The following is a 13747-nucleotide window of genomic DNA, read 5'->3' as shown; positions in this document are numbered from 1 at the left end:
CCTTGTGTTGCACTGCACTTCTCTCTCACCCAGTTCTGACAAACCCCTCTTGCTGACCTTCTAATTTGTATCTGACATCTGTGGGCTGAGAAGACGGGAACCTGGCACTGCTGCTTGTGGTTCAGTCCCCCAAAGCCTGCTCCAGCTTTGCTTAAGCTGGGTCTGTGCTGTGCCCTCAGGTTATGATTTTTAGGGCATTGAAACAAAAAGCCTGTTCTGCTCAAACATGAGACCACCAATAATTAAAATTAAATTCATTTATCCAAATAAATAGCAAAGAAAACTTGGAAAAGTTGTATAGATTAAAACATGTCAGAAATATACAAGTGAATATGCCCTTTTCTGGGAATGATATGAGATCTGCCTCAAACTAGTAGAAGTTGTGGTCACCAAAGTGAAGTCTCTAAAGCCCATAAGAAGAAAAGCTGGAAATAAGGGAAATATTGAGGAATTAGCTTCTTCCTCTACTTGTCTGAGCTTCCAAAACTTATTTCTCTCTCCCTTGAATCAGGGTGAATGGAAATCTAATGTCTCTCTTAGAAGAAGGTCTTGCAATAATTCCACATCTCATGTAAGTAGACAGTGTTGAACTTAACCTTTTCTCTACCAATACAAAATCTCTTTCCACATGAATAGCATGTCAGCTTGCATGGTATTGATGTGTACTTGTAATACTACTGGGGATGTGGAAATTGGTGGATCCACTGAGCCTGGGGAGTTCTAAGCTGCAGCAGGAACAAGTCCAATTGATTGTTTGTACTGTTTGGCATCAATTTGGTGAGATCCCAGGATTTGGAAGCAAAGGAGGGGCAAATTGGCCCCGGTTGGAAATAGTAAGTAAAAACTTTTGTGTTTACCAAAGGGGAAGCTATATGGTGCAGTGGATAGAGTGCTGGGCCTAAAGCCAGGAAGACCCACCTTCTGGAGTTCAAATCTGGCCTCAGAATTTACTGATGTGTAACCCTGGACAAGTCACTTAACCCTATTTGCCTCTGTTCCTCTTGTGTAAAATCAGCTGGAGAAGGAAATGGCAAAGCATTGTAGTATCTTTGCCAAGAAAACCCCAAATGGGGTCACGAAAAATTGGGAACAACAACCATGTGTGTGGCAACTGCAATTCCAGTTTATGTGAGATAGGGAGACTCAGTTATTAATAATAGTAATGATGGTGATGATAATAATAGTCTTTTTTGCAAAACAATTCTAGCTCTTTCCACTGATCATTGTATTGTGTTGTTTCAGGACCCTGACCATTCTAGTCTCCCAGCACTGAATATTGTCCAGCTTGTCAATTACCTGACTAAAATGTAACATCCAGAAATGAATAGAATATTTCTGATGTGATCTGAAAAAGGCATAGTAGGATGAGCCTTTCAATTCCCGTATTCTAGTTACCATGTTTCTCTTCAGTAAGGTTACAAGCTTATTACCTGTGTTTGGATATCATGTCACATAGCTGACCTATACTAAGCTTTATCTTCTTTATATGAATTGCTGTCTAGCCATGCTTCTCTAAATCTTGTCCCTGTGAAGCTTTTTTTTTTTTTTAAGAATCTGCTTGTTGACCCTCCCTGGGTCTCAGGCTTACCTCAGGCACTTTTTAGTTGGGCATCCCTAGGTAAATCCCACCTTCTTTGAGCTTCACTTTCCTAATTTATGAAAATGGAAAAAGTAGTACTGTTGTGAGGATCAAATGGCATCATGGATGTGAGAGTGCTTTGCCAACCATGGAGCTCCACACAAATATAGATTATTCTTATTTCTATAATCTAGCATGATGTCTAGTAGCACTTCCTGTAATCAAGCAGATGCCAAACAGAGAAGATACAAAGCTATTTTGTGCAACACTGTCAAATTCTACAAATAGAATTTGAAGGACCGCTTGAGAATGAAAAGCACCATCATCTCATTATATTTGCTCCCCTGTCTTGTTTTGATTTCACCTCATGATAAAGTAAGTAAATCTGTAAAGCATGGTCTCCTTTTGTGCATGATTAAATGTCACTGAAGAAGTTGATACAACCCATCCAAAAACATTAGCTCGGCTTTTCCGTGCCACATTCTTTGCTGAGAGGAAGTCTCTTCTTCAACACTTCCAATTTCCACCTGAAGCAAAGAGAATGCTCAGAGAGGTATCATTCTTTTGCACCTTTATTCATGATTTCAGAGAGCCATTAGCCCATTGGGGAAAAGACTTCCCCATAGGGTTTCTTACCTTTTAGTACAAAGGAGAGCTCAGTCAGGTTACTTTCAGTGGATAATGCTGCAGGTAGATTGCATCAGTGAATTCATATTGACCCTGGGGCTGAGAATTCTATTCATTTCCTAAGAAAGGCTGGCTGCTCTTGTTTTCTTCTTTTCTCATTTCAGAGCAGCAATTCCAGCTTTTGGCATGAGGAACAAGAAAACATTACTTATTATTAGCTCTATGCCCAGTGCATAGTATGTTGCCTGTTTCCAACCTCTACCTTTGGGACTATACTTTACAAAGGTGTGATTCAGTAGGATTCATACTCACTGACAGAGTGTGAGGAAGGCACAGACAGAACATGTGATGAAAATTTCTTGTTGTTCAATAGGTTTTTTTTTTAAGCATCCAGATAGCATCCATTTAATCCACTTTCTGACCTCCTCATGCTATAGTAAAAATCTTCCTTCTGAATTTCAAAAAGCACAACTGGGTACAAGTCATTGACGTACTTGCTGTGTGCCTGGTGAAGTACCATGAGTATTTCATTACACAATGATTAGTTAAGATAGATTCCCAAGGACGTTTTCAAAATCTTGCAAATGATACAGTTTGCAAAACATTTTGCACTCCTTCCTTCCAAAATGTTCCAAACATTTTATGTGTTATTAATCTGGCTTCAGGAAATATCTCTGAGTACCACTGAGCCAATTTTCTTGATGGCTACATTGAGGTATGGAAAGAGAATTTTGATTTCTGTCTAGTACATTCATTTCTAACTTTATACAGAGAGTGAATGTGATCATTTTGGTGGAAGGAAGAAAATAAACATTTATTAAAGGCCTACCATATACTAGAAGTTATGCTAAATGCTTTACAAATATTATCGCATTTAATCGTCACTACAACTCTGAGAGGTTAGATGCTATTGTTATCATTTTACAATTGAAGAAACTGAGGTAGACAGAGATTAAATGACTTGCTCAAGGTTATACAACTAGTATAGTATTGTGTAATCCGAGACCAGATTTGAACTCAGATCTTCCAGTCTCCAGGCTCAGCACTCTATCTACTATGTCACTTAGATGCTTTGATAAAAACAAGGGCTCAACATTTGGAAGACAATTAGAATAACTAAACTCTATTTCCTGTATTATGCATGTACACATATGACTTGAGTACATGAATATACCCATAATCACATCTGCTGCCATTAGTCTTCCTCTTCTTCTCAAGAAACACCTCGTAGGCACACTTATGTGTCCTACACCTTCTGCTCCACAAATAATATTCTTATCAACAATCCTGTGTGTTAATGCTCTTCAGGAAACTAGTTGGCACAGTACATGGAGTACCAGGGTTGGAGTCCGGGAGATCTGAACTCAAATCCAGCTTCATATACACATTAGCTATGTGACCCTAGGAAAGTCATTTCACCTCTGTTTGACTCAGTTTCTTCATCTGTAAAATGGAGATAATAATAGCTCCTACCTCTCACAGTTGTTGTGAGAATCAAATAAGATATTTGTAAGGTGCTTAACCCAATGCCAGGCACATAATAAGAGCTCCATAAATGTTAGCTATTATTATTCAAAGGACAACTAATTATTGGTCCTTTTTCCTCACTGAGGCAAAAATAAAGTCATTAATATCCTGAAGAAGTTGGGTAGCAATGCCAATCAGGACAGTTTCTCAGTTGACCCACCAATTGGCCTTTAAAATCAACAGAGCCTCCAAGACCATTTTTTTTTTGTTCTGTGAGAGCCATTGGATTCCACAGAAAAAGTTCTTTTAAATTACAAGATTCTGGGTAGGGTAAAGGAAGTTTGAGATTGGGAGGGGGAATGGCTTCAGAGAGTTCTGATTCTTTAAAATGAAAGCCCAGGAAGTCCTACTTAAGTTAGACTACATTTTTGACTAGTCCAGTGAAGCCTACCTATCCACCTGGAGTGTAGCGGTGAAGATCAAGATACATGATGCAGTTGGTCCACACTGGATAGCCTTCCTCCTGGTGCTGTACAGTTATCTTTACCTCTTCCTATCCCAAGTACGCCAGTTACTGCCAGAGGGCCAAAAATTCTCGTAGGACTCAAAGTTACATAATGATACACAGCACAAAGATCCTTCTTGGAAGTTCACGAAAAGGAATAATTTACTTGCCTTTTTTCAGAGATCAAAACAAGAGTTAAGCATGCATTTCTACTGATTTTCTACTTTTATTTCTGATTTCTTTTGATTACCATGATAGCACAGAAGAAATCATTATTATTATTATTATTATCTCTGCTTTATGGTATACAAATTGAAACTCAAGGAATTTGGGAATCTGAGATACTATGTACTCCATCCCACAATAATTCACACAGAAAATATTTTCCTGGGTTCATTTTTCTTGTGTAAAGTTTCAGCATTTACAGAATCATCCTCATCCTCATCCTCCTCATCATCATCATCACCATTATCATCTTCATACTATCCCATATATAGAGCTTACTATTTGCCAGAGACTATGCTAAGTGCTTTACAATTTTTTAAAATCTCATTTGATCCTCACAACAAACTTGCAAGGTATGTGTTGTTATTTTCCTCATTTTATAGATGAGGAAACTGAGTCAGACAGAGGTGAAGTGACTTGCCCAGGATCACAAAACCAATAAGCATGTGAGGTCATATTTGAACTCAGAATCTTTTGGATTTTAGGCTCAGTGGTCTATCCACTGAGCCACAATAGATTTAGACTTAGAAGAAATTATGGAATTAATCTTGTCCAACTTATACATCTTTTAATAAAAAATGATTGACCTCCCTCCAAAATTCTGGAAATTTTTTTCTTATTTTCCACAAAAGTTATTCTCTAATGCTTCAGAGAAGTGATTCTGGATTCCTGAAGGCTATGTGGGCCTAATATGGACCTGTAATAAACTCTCTCAACTGGCCTCAGCTGAGGACTGACTTCCCTAGGTTTAGAGAGCCATTGTTGATGTTATTTTTTTCTCTAGCAACAACAACTCTCAAAGAAAAAATGGTGTTTGTAGAGAGACTATGATTTATGTCAGTAGAGGAAGCAAACACATCAGTGAAACCAGTCAATTAATCAACAGCATTTTTAAAGCACCTACTATGTTCCAGGCAGTGTGCTAAGTGCTGGGGATACAAAGAAAGATGAAAATAATTCGTGCTCTAAAGGAGTTTGTGGTCTCATTGAGGGAGAAGGGGAAGACAATATGCAAAGAAGTAGGAACCATGAAGGTAACAGAGATAAAGGAGAATAAGCATTTATATAGTGCCTACTCTGTGCCAGGAATTGTGCTAAGTATTTTTGTTAATATTATGTCATATGATCCTCTCAACAATCCTATGAAGTAGGTATTATTATTAGCCACATTTTATAGTTCGGGAAACTGAGGCAAAATTAGTAAATGTCTGAAGCTGAATTTGAACTCATCTCCCTGATTTTACTTTCAATCAGCTCTAACACTCTATCCATAGCTACACCAACTGTCTACCAGAGCTATGAAAGAGTGAAGTATAAAGTGTTCTTCCTATATATATTTTTTTTCTATTCAGGTTAGAAGCAAACCTAATTTTAAGATGATCAAGGCAAAGGGGAAAATAAGTCGTTCTTCGAAAGGAAACTATTTCCCTCAGTAAATGGGAAACTTTGGAGCCTAGTGGGAAAGGCACTGAACTTGGAATCAATAGAATCTGGGTTTGAAACCTACCCCTCAAATTTACTGGTTCTATAGCAGTATCTTCTTTGCACTACTATCTCCTTATCTGTAAAATGGGAATGATAATACCTGAACTACTAACATCCAAGGACCATTATGAAAAAATACATCGTAAAGCTTAAAGCACTGTAGAAATATCAACTATACTGGTATTTTATATTGTGAATAAAATATAGAACAGATTCTTAAATAATATAAAAATAAATGTAGCACTATGTTTGTTTCTATTAGAATTTTTAAAGTATCATACTTTGTCTCTAGGATGCAGAATGTTACAACAGATAGCTAGCTTCAAATTCAGGAAGAACAATGGCCTATGTTGTCCTGGACAAGTCACTTAACTTCTCAATGCCTACAAACAATCCTGTAGCATTTCAAGCTGCCAAATAGTAACATTAGTAGAAAAAGCTTCTTCAATGGGAATACACAAAATCAATGAAATCACGGTCTATAGAAAAAAAAAGAAAGCTTCCATCTTATCATATTGATTGTCACTAACTGTATGGTAAATATAAATAATTTTAAAAATTTGTTTTGTTTTTCTAGCAGTGAAGATGAGCTATGTTTACAATTTTTTGTTTTTATTTTTACATATGAGTGAGAATAGACTATCACAAAGACCTTGGAGTCCTCCCAATATGAAACAGATGAGGTTGTGACTTAAGCAAATCAGATAGGATATAATCAAGTAAAATGATAGCAAAAATAGTAATACCTTTAATTAAATGTTCATTCTGATAACTAGAGGAAGGCCTCTATTTATTTAGTAAATGTCTGAAGCTGGATTTGAACTCAGCTCAAACAAAAATAGTTTTAATTTAAAAATACAGATTATGATTGAACATGTATAACCCAAATCAAATTACTTACCATCTCAGAGAAGGGGCAGAGGAGGAAGGGAGAGAAGAAAAGAGAAAATTTGGAACTCAAAATCTTCAAAAATGAATGTTAAAAATTGTTTTTACATGTAATTGGAAAAAATAAAATGTCATTCCAAGAAATTTTAAATGGAAATTAAATTATAATAAATTTGAGTTAGAATGGTCATTTTTGGTCATCTGACCCAACCCACTGTCCAAAAGAACAATTGCTCATACAATATTCCTGACAAGTAGCCATTTGGGCTCTCCTTGAATGCTTCCCATAATGAGCAATACACTTACTAATAGGAGAAACCATTCCCTTTTCAGACAGCTGTAATTATAAGGAAGTGAGTCCTCTTTCATGGTAAGCTGAAATAAATCTTCCCAAAACTTTCAGTCATTGGTCCTAATTCTACCCTCCAGAGTCATTTAAAACAGCAAATTGCTATTCCATGAAAGCTGAAGACATCAATCAGGTATGAATCTTCTTCCTAGGAGACGTGCCAATCAAACAATCAAAAATATTTATTAAGCACGTGTGTGTGTGTGTGTGTGTGTGCGTGTGCGCTCATGCATGTGTGGGTAAACATATGTATGTTAATATACACATTAAATAAGTACAGAGTGATTAGGAGTGGGGGAGTAATAACAACTAAGAGAATTAGGAAAGGTCTTGAAAGAGATGGCATCTGAAATGAGCCTTGAAATGATTTAAGGAGTCCTAGAGGGGAAGATTAAGAGGGAAAAAGACTTAAAGAAGAGAAATAATAGCCTGTTTTAAGACAAAAGATGGGCTTTGCCTGGAGGATACAGTGACAAAAATGAAATAGTCTTTACCTTTGAGGAACTTACATTCTATCAGATATGGTTACACATCTACCAGGTATATTATAACGCCTCCTTCCAAGTACAGGGGAGAATGATTACATCCTGTTTTAGTCCAGGACTACTTTTAAATATTGTGTTTTGATTTTAGTTTCAATCAAATGACATACATCAAATATTTATTATGCTCCAGTTATTAGTCTGTGCTGGTGGGTACTAGGAATACAAAGACCAAAGTAAAATAGCCTTGCCCTCAAATGGTTTACATTCCATTTGAAATGTGGGATTTAACATGGTCACAGATTAGTTAATATACATACAAAATAAATATAAAGTGATTGGGAGTGGGGGGAGTAATAACAAGAGAATTAGGAAAGGTCTTGAAAGAGATGTTATCGAAAATGAGCCTTGAAATGATTTAGGAAGTCCCAGAGGAGAAGATTAAGAGGGAAAATACTCTAGAGATGAACAATAATAACCTATTTAAAGGCAAGAGATGGGAATGTCACATAATGGAAACAGAACCTAACACAGTTTGTCTAGAGCAGTGGTGTCAAACTCAAATAGAAACGAAGGTTATTATTCCATTCATAAGAATCCCTGTGGGTCACATATTGATTTAGTTTTAAAATATATTTTATCATGTTTTATTTATGCTGTTTTCATTTTATATGCTATCAATCTGGATTGAATTGTTAATTTCTCTTTTCTTCAATGTACTGTTCACACATGTTCATGTAGATGTTTCTTCAATAATGTCTTGTGACCAGAATTATGATGGAATATAGCCACATTAGTCCAAAATGGGTATTTTTCTTTGAAAATTTGTCTGAGCTCTTTGTTCACAGAAAGCAATCTTTTGGAGAGTGCATTAAAAAGTCAAAATCATTCCAAAGTTTATTTTGGCTTTGTGGAATCAGCAACTATTGTATGGAAGAAGCATGTTCTCTTTTGGATATTACCTAAAAGCAAGATCTTTAGTAAATCAAGTCCAGCATTTTCTTGGCCAATAGCCCTGCTCTTCAATAATCTAAACCAAAGTGTTTGGCTGACTCTAATGCCAATTTGTCTTGAAATGTATCCTTTCTTGCCTTCTTGGCCTATTGAAATCACACTCATCCTTTAAGACAAATTCAAATGCCACTTCATCTGTGAATTCTTTCCTGATTTCCATCACTCAGCAATATCCTTTTCCCCCTATAGACTTCAAGTGACATTTTCTTTGCATTGCTCTTGTCCAGTTATAGTGCATTATTTTGGAATATAATTATTGGTTGTGTTCTTCTATTCCCCTCTTGCTCTGTTAGTGGCATGAAAGAGTATTTAAACTTTGTTATCCCTCTCCACCACCTGGAACAGTGCTATACATAGAGTGAGTGACTAGTAAATGTTTATTTAAATGAATTGAATGCTTTTGAATGTTCTCATGGATACCAAGTTCAAAATAGGCATTGGCAGAAATACCAGGTTTATCAACAGAACAATCCTAAAATGTTAAAGTTGGAAAGAATTTTGGAGATCTTCTAATCTACCCCCACTAGATCATTATCCTGCCATTTTCCTGAAGACAGTAGAGGAAACTGCAGGCAGAAGGGGTGGCTCAGTTGTTTGGGGAAATGAATACAGGGGTAGTGACTATGTTGTAAAGGGGCAAAGGAGAGAGGATCTAACAGGGTGTTTAATCAATTTGAAGAGTGATGAGGGAAAGAAATGAGATAAATTTACTCAGCAGGGTAAGTTCACTTTGGGCTTGAAGAGATGAGACTTAGAAGTGACTATCTTAGGGAGAAAGGGGATAACCACTCTGTGGATAGTGGTAATAGTGGCAGATGATACTAATAGCTGATACAGGATATTCTAAAAAGTCAGTGTAGTTTTATTAAACTTTGAAAGCTTTAAAAATGTCTTTTAAGCTATTAAAGATTTTTGAACTAAGACTTTTGGGATACGCTCTGTAATATCTCATTTAAGCCTCACAATGACCTTACAAATAGCAACTAGCAGTAGTATTATCCCATTATCCAGATGGGGAAAATCTAGCTCAGAGAGATAGTGATTTGCCCATGATCGCACAGATAAGAAAGTATCAAACGTAGGATTCCAGGTCTTCTTGACTCCCAGGGCACTGCTCTATGCCATAATGCCCTCATGGAGTAGGTTAGAAGATAACTCTACTCTGAGACTTTGGTGGGAAGGGTGAGCCTGCTCTGAGAGGAATGGGTAAGAATGAGGATGACAGCTCTTTGAGCTAGGGGGCAGCCTTTAGCACCGAGCAGTGGGGTCACATGGCCATTTACCATTTGGCCTTAGTGCTTCATGGATAGAATGACATAAGCTTAGGAACACTCAAGATTGAGAACCTTGACATATCAGAAGACAATTGCTCCCATTTTCATGTCATCTGACTGAATATTTACATTTGTATCAGAATTCGAGGATAAAATACAACTTCCTCTGTTTGGCATTCAAATCCCTTTACAACCTGGTTTGAATCAGGTACCTTTCCAAATTTGTTACATACATATTATTCACCTTCATGCACTCTATTTTCTAGCCAAACTGGCTTGTTTCCTATTTCCCCAAGCTGCATCTCACACCTCAGTGTCTTTGCACAGGTGGTCCCTCAAGTCTGGAATATTCCTCTTCACCCTTGTCTTTTGGAATCCATAGATGCTTTTAAGGCTTAATTCTGGTGTCTCCCTCCCCATTGTAGGGAGTTATCTCCCTTACTGAAATTACTTTATGTTTATTCATGTTTTTCCCCCCATTTCCTGTATTTATTTCCCAGTTGCATGTGAAAACATTTTTTTTAAACATGTGTTTTTAAAACTTTGAGTTCCAAATTTTCTCCCTTCCTCCCTTCCCACCCACCCTCATTGAAAAGGCAAGCAACTCAATATAGGTTGTACATGTGCAGTTATGCAAAACACTTCCTTAGTAGACATGTGAAAAACTAACTTTATTTCCCTTAATCCTATCCTGCCCTCCCATTTCTTCTATTCTTTCTTTTGACCCTATCCCTCCTCAGAAGTGTTTACTTCTGATTACCCCTTTTCCCAATCTGCCCTCCTCTCTATCATCCCCCTGCTCTCTTGTCCCCTTCTCCCCCTATTTTCCTGTAGGGTAACACAGATTTCCATACCCAACTGAATGTGTATGTTATTCCCTCCTTAAGCCAAATCCTATGAGAATAAGATTCCCTCATTCCCTCTCATCTTCCCCTGTTTCCCCTCCAGTGTGAGAGACTTTTCTTTTTCTTTTTTGTGAGATAATTTACCCCATTCTACCTCTCCTTTTCTTCTCTGAGTATCATCCTCTCTCATTCCTTAATTTTGTTCTCCAGATATGACCCCTTAATTTTCAACTCACCCTGTGCCTGTCTGTCTATATATACATACATACAATTTTTTTCCTTCAACTACCCTAATACTGACAAAGGTCTCATGAGTTACAAATATCATCTTTCCATGCAGGAATGTAAACAGCTCAATCTTAATAAGTCTCTTACGATTTCTCTTTCCTGTTTACCTCTTCATGTTCCACTGGAGTCCTGTATTTGAAAGTCAAATTTTCTGTTTAGCTCTGGTCTTTTCATCAGGAATGCTTGAAAGTCCTCTATTTCACTGAATGACCATTTTTTCCCCTGAAGGATTATACTCAGTTTTGCTGGGTAGGTGATTCTTGGTTGTAATCCTATCTCCTTTGGCCTCCGGAATATTATATTCCATGCCCTGCGGTCCTTTAATGTAGAAGCTGCTAAATCTTGTGTTATCCTGATTCTGTTTCCACAGTACTTGAATTGTTTCCTTCTGGCAGCTTGTAATATTTTCTCCTTGACCTGGGAACTCTGGAATTTGGCTACAATATTCCTAGGAGTTTTCCTTTGGGGATCTCTTTCAGGAGGAGATCTGTGGATTCTTTCAATTTCTATTTTGCCCTCTGGTTCTAAATATCAGGGCAGTTTTCCTTGATAATTTCTTGAAAGATGATGTGTCTTTTTTTGATCATGGCTTTCAGATAGTCCAATAATTTTTAAATTCTCTCTCCTGGATCTATTTTCCAGGTCAGTTGTTTTTCCAATGAGATATTCACATTGTTTTCTAATTTTTCATTCTTTTGGATTTGTTTTACAGTGTCTTGATTTCTTATAAAGTCACTGTCTTCCAATTGCTCTATTCTAATTTTTAAGGAAGTATTTTCTTCAGTAATCTTTTGGACTTCCTTTTCCATTTGGCCAATTTTTCTTTTTAGGGCATTTTTCTCCTCATTGGCTTTTTGGACCTCTTTTGCCATTTGGGTTAGGCTGTTTTTTAAGGTGTTATTTTCTTCAGTATTTTTTTGGGTCTCCTTTAGCAAGCTGTTGACTTGTTTTTCATGATTTTCTTGCATCACTCTCATTTCCCTTCCCAGTTTTCCCTCTATTTCCCTTACTTGCTTCTCAAAATCCCTTTTGAGTTCTTCCAAGGCCTGGGACTGATTCATATTTTTCTGGAGGCTTTGGATGTAGGAGCTTTGATTTTATTGTCTTCTTCTGGTTGTATATTTTGATCTTCTTTTTCACCAAAGTAAGATAATATAGTCTGACTCTTTTTGCGCTGCTTGCTCATGATCCCAGCCAATTACTTGAGTTTTAAACTCTTGTTAAGGTAAGAGTCTGCTTCCAATGTGGAGAGTGTACTGTCCCAAGCTTCAGGGGTTTGTGTAGCTGTTTTCAGAGATACTTGTAGGGACCTGTAAATTTTCAGTTCTTCCAAGGTGGTATGATAAGGGGTGAGGTGTTTACTCCTTTCCTGGCCTGTGACCACAAGTATTCCTTTCTGTCCTGTAACTGTGAGGAGGGGCCTCTCCACAGCCACTACAAGCTCCACCATGCCAGTTCCTCCTCACCCCAGCACTGCTGCCCAGAACTGTGACCCAGATCCACATGGGCAAAGCAAGAGATTCCTGCCTCAGCACTGGCAAAGAGATCCCTGCAGTCCCTCTCTGATCAGGCACTGGATTCTCCCTCAGTCTGTGGGCCGGAAGCTCAGGAAGCAGCTGCCCCCCCAGGGCCAGGCTCTTGGGGAATGGAGCTGAGACCCTGCCTTCCTCTCTGACCACCAACAGAAACAGACTTTTCCCACTGACCTTCTAAGTTGTCTTTGGCATTGGTGGATTGAGGAGTCTGGAAACCTCCACAGCTGCCCACGATTCAGTCCTCTGAGGCCTGCTCCAGGGTTGCTGCGGCCTGCATGCCTACGTTGTGCTGAGCTTCAAGCCCGGCATGATACACCTTTCTGATCAATCATCCAGGTTGTCTTGGGCTGGAAATTTGTTTCACTCTGTCTTTTTGTGGGTTCTGCTGCTTCAGAATTTGTTTAGAGCCATTTTTTATGAATATTTGGAGGGGTTTGGGGGAGAGCTCAAGCAAGTCACTGCTTTCACTCCGCCATCTTGCCTCTGCCCCCCTCTATTTATGTTTTTTCATCACTGTTATACCTACCTACATGTATTTTCCTTAGTAGAATGTGGGTTTATTGAAGAAAAGGACAGCTTCATTTTTGTTGTTCTATCTTCTGGACCTAGCATAGTACCTTGCACAGAGTCGGCAATTAAAAAATGCTTGTTTAATTGAAATAAAATATTCTAATATGATTCAGCCTTAGAGCATAAGGGAAACTGAACTATAGATTTGAAAGGTCAATTCTTCATCATAAAGACATAAGAAAGTAAATAATTATTGTGGCATCAAAATACAGGAAGTTCACTCTTTAGCAGTTTCCTCTTTGGTGCTTGTCCTCAATCTAGTTATTCTTCCTACTATGTCTTAATTCCATATAGTCCAATAGAGAAAAATAGGATTTTAATGTTTTACAACCACTATGAATGGTGTATGAGGATTTGTGTTAATATTTCTGAGATTTCTTCTCCAGATTCCTCTGGGTTAAATCTGGCAGGAATCAATGTCAATAGATGACACTTGCTGTCTTAGCTCAAATGATGCTTAAAATCTTAATAGCATTACTTTTTTTGGAGGAAGTAAAATTCATCTTAAGTACTCTCCCTTTTGGAACCCAAAGAGTTTTTACTTTTCACCTCCTCTTTCTGGGTGTCCTCTGAACATAGTAGGTGAGTAATAAATGCCTTCCCTCTCCAGACCT

Source organism: Phascolarctos cinereus, unplaced genomic scaffold (genome assembly GCF_003287225.1).
Source record: "Phascolarctos cinereus isolate Bilbo 61053 unplaced genomic scaffold, phaCin_HiC Scaffold_726;HRSCAF=1367, whole genome shotgun sequence".
In the NCBI taxonomy this organism is placed as follows: Eukaryota; Metazoa; Chordata; class Mammalia; order Diprotodontia; family Phascolarctidae; genus Phascolarctos; species Phascolarctos cinereus.
Note: the sequence above shows the minus strand (reverse complement) of the source record.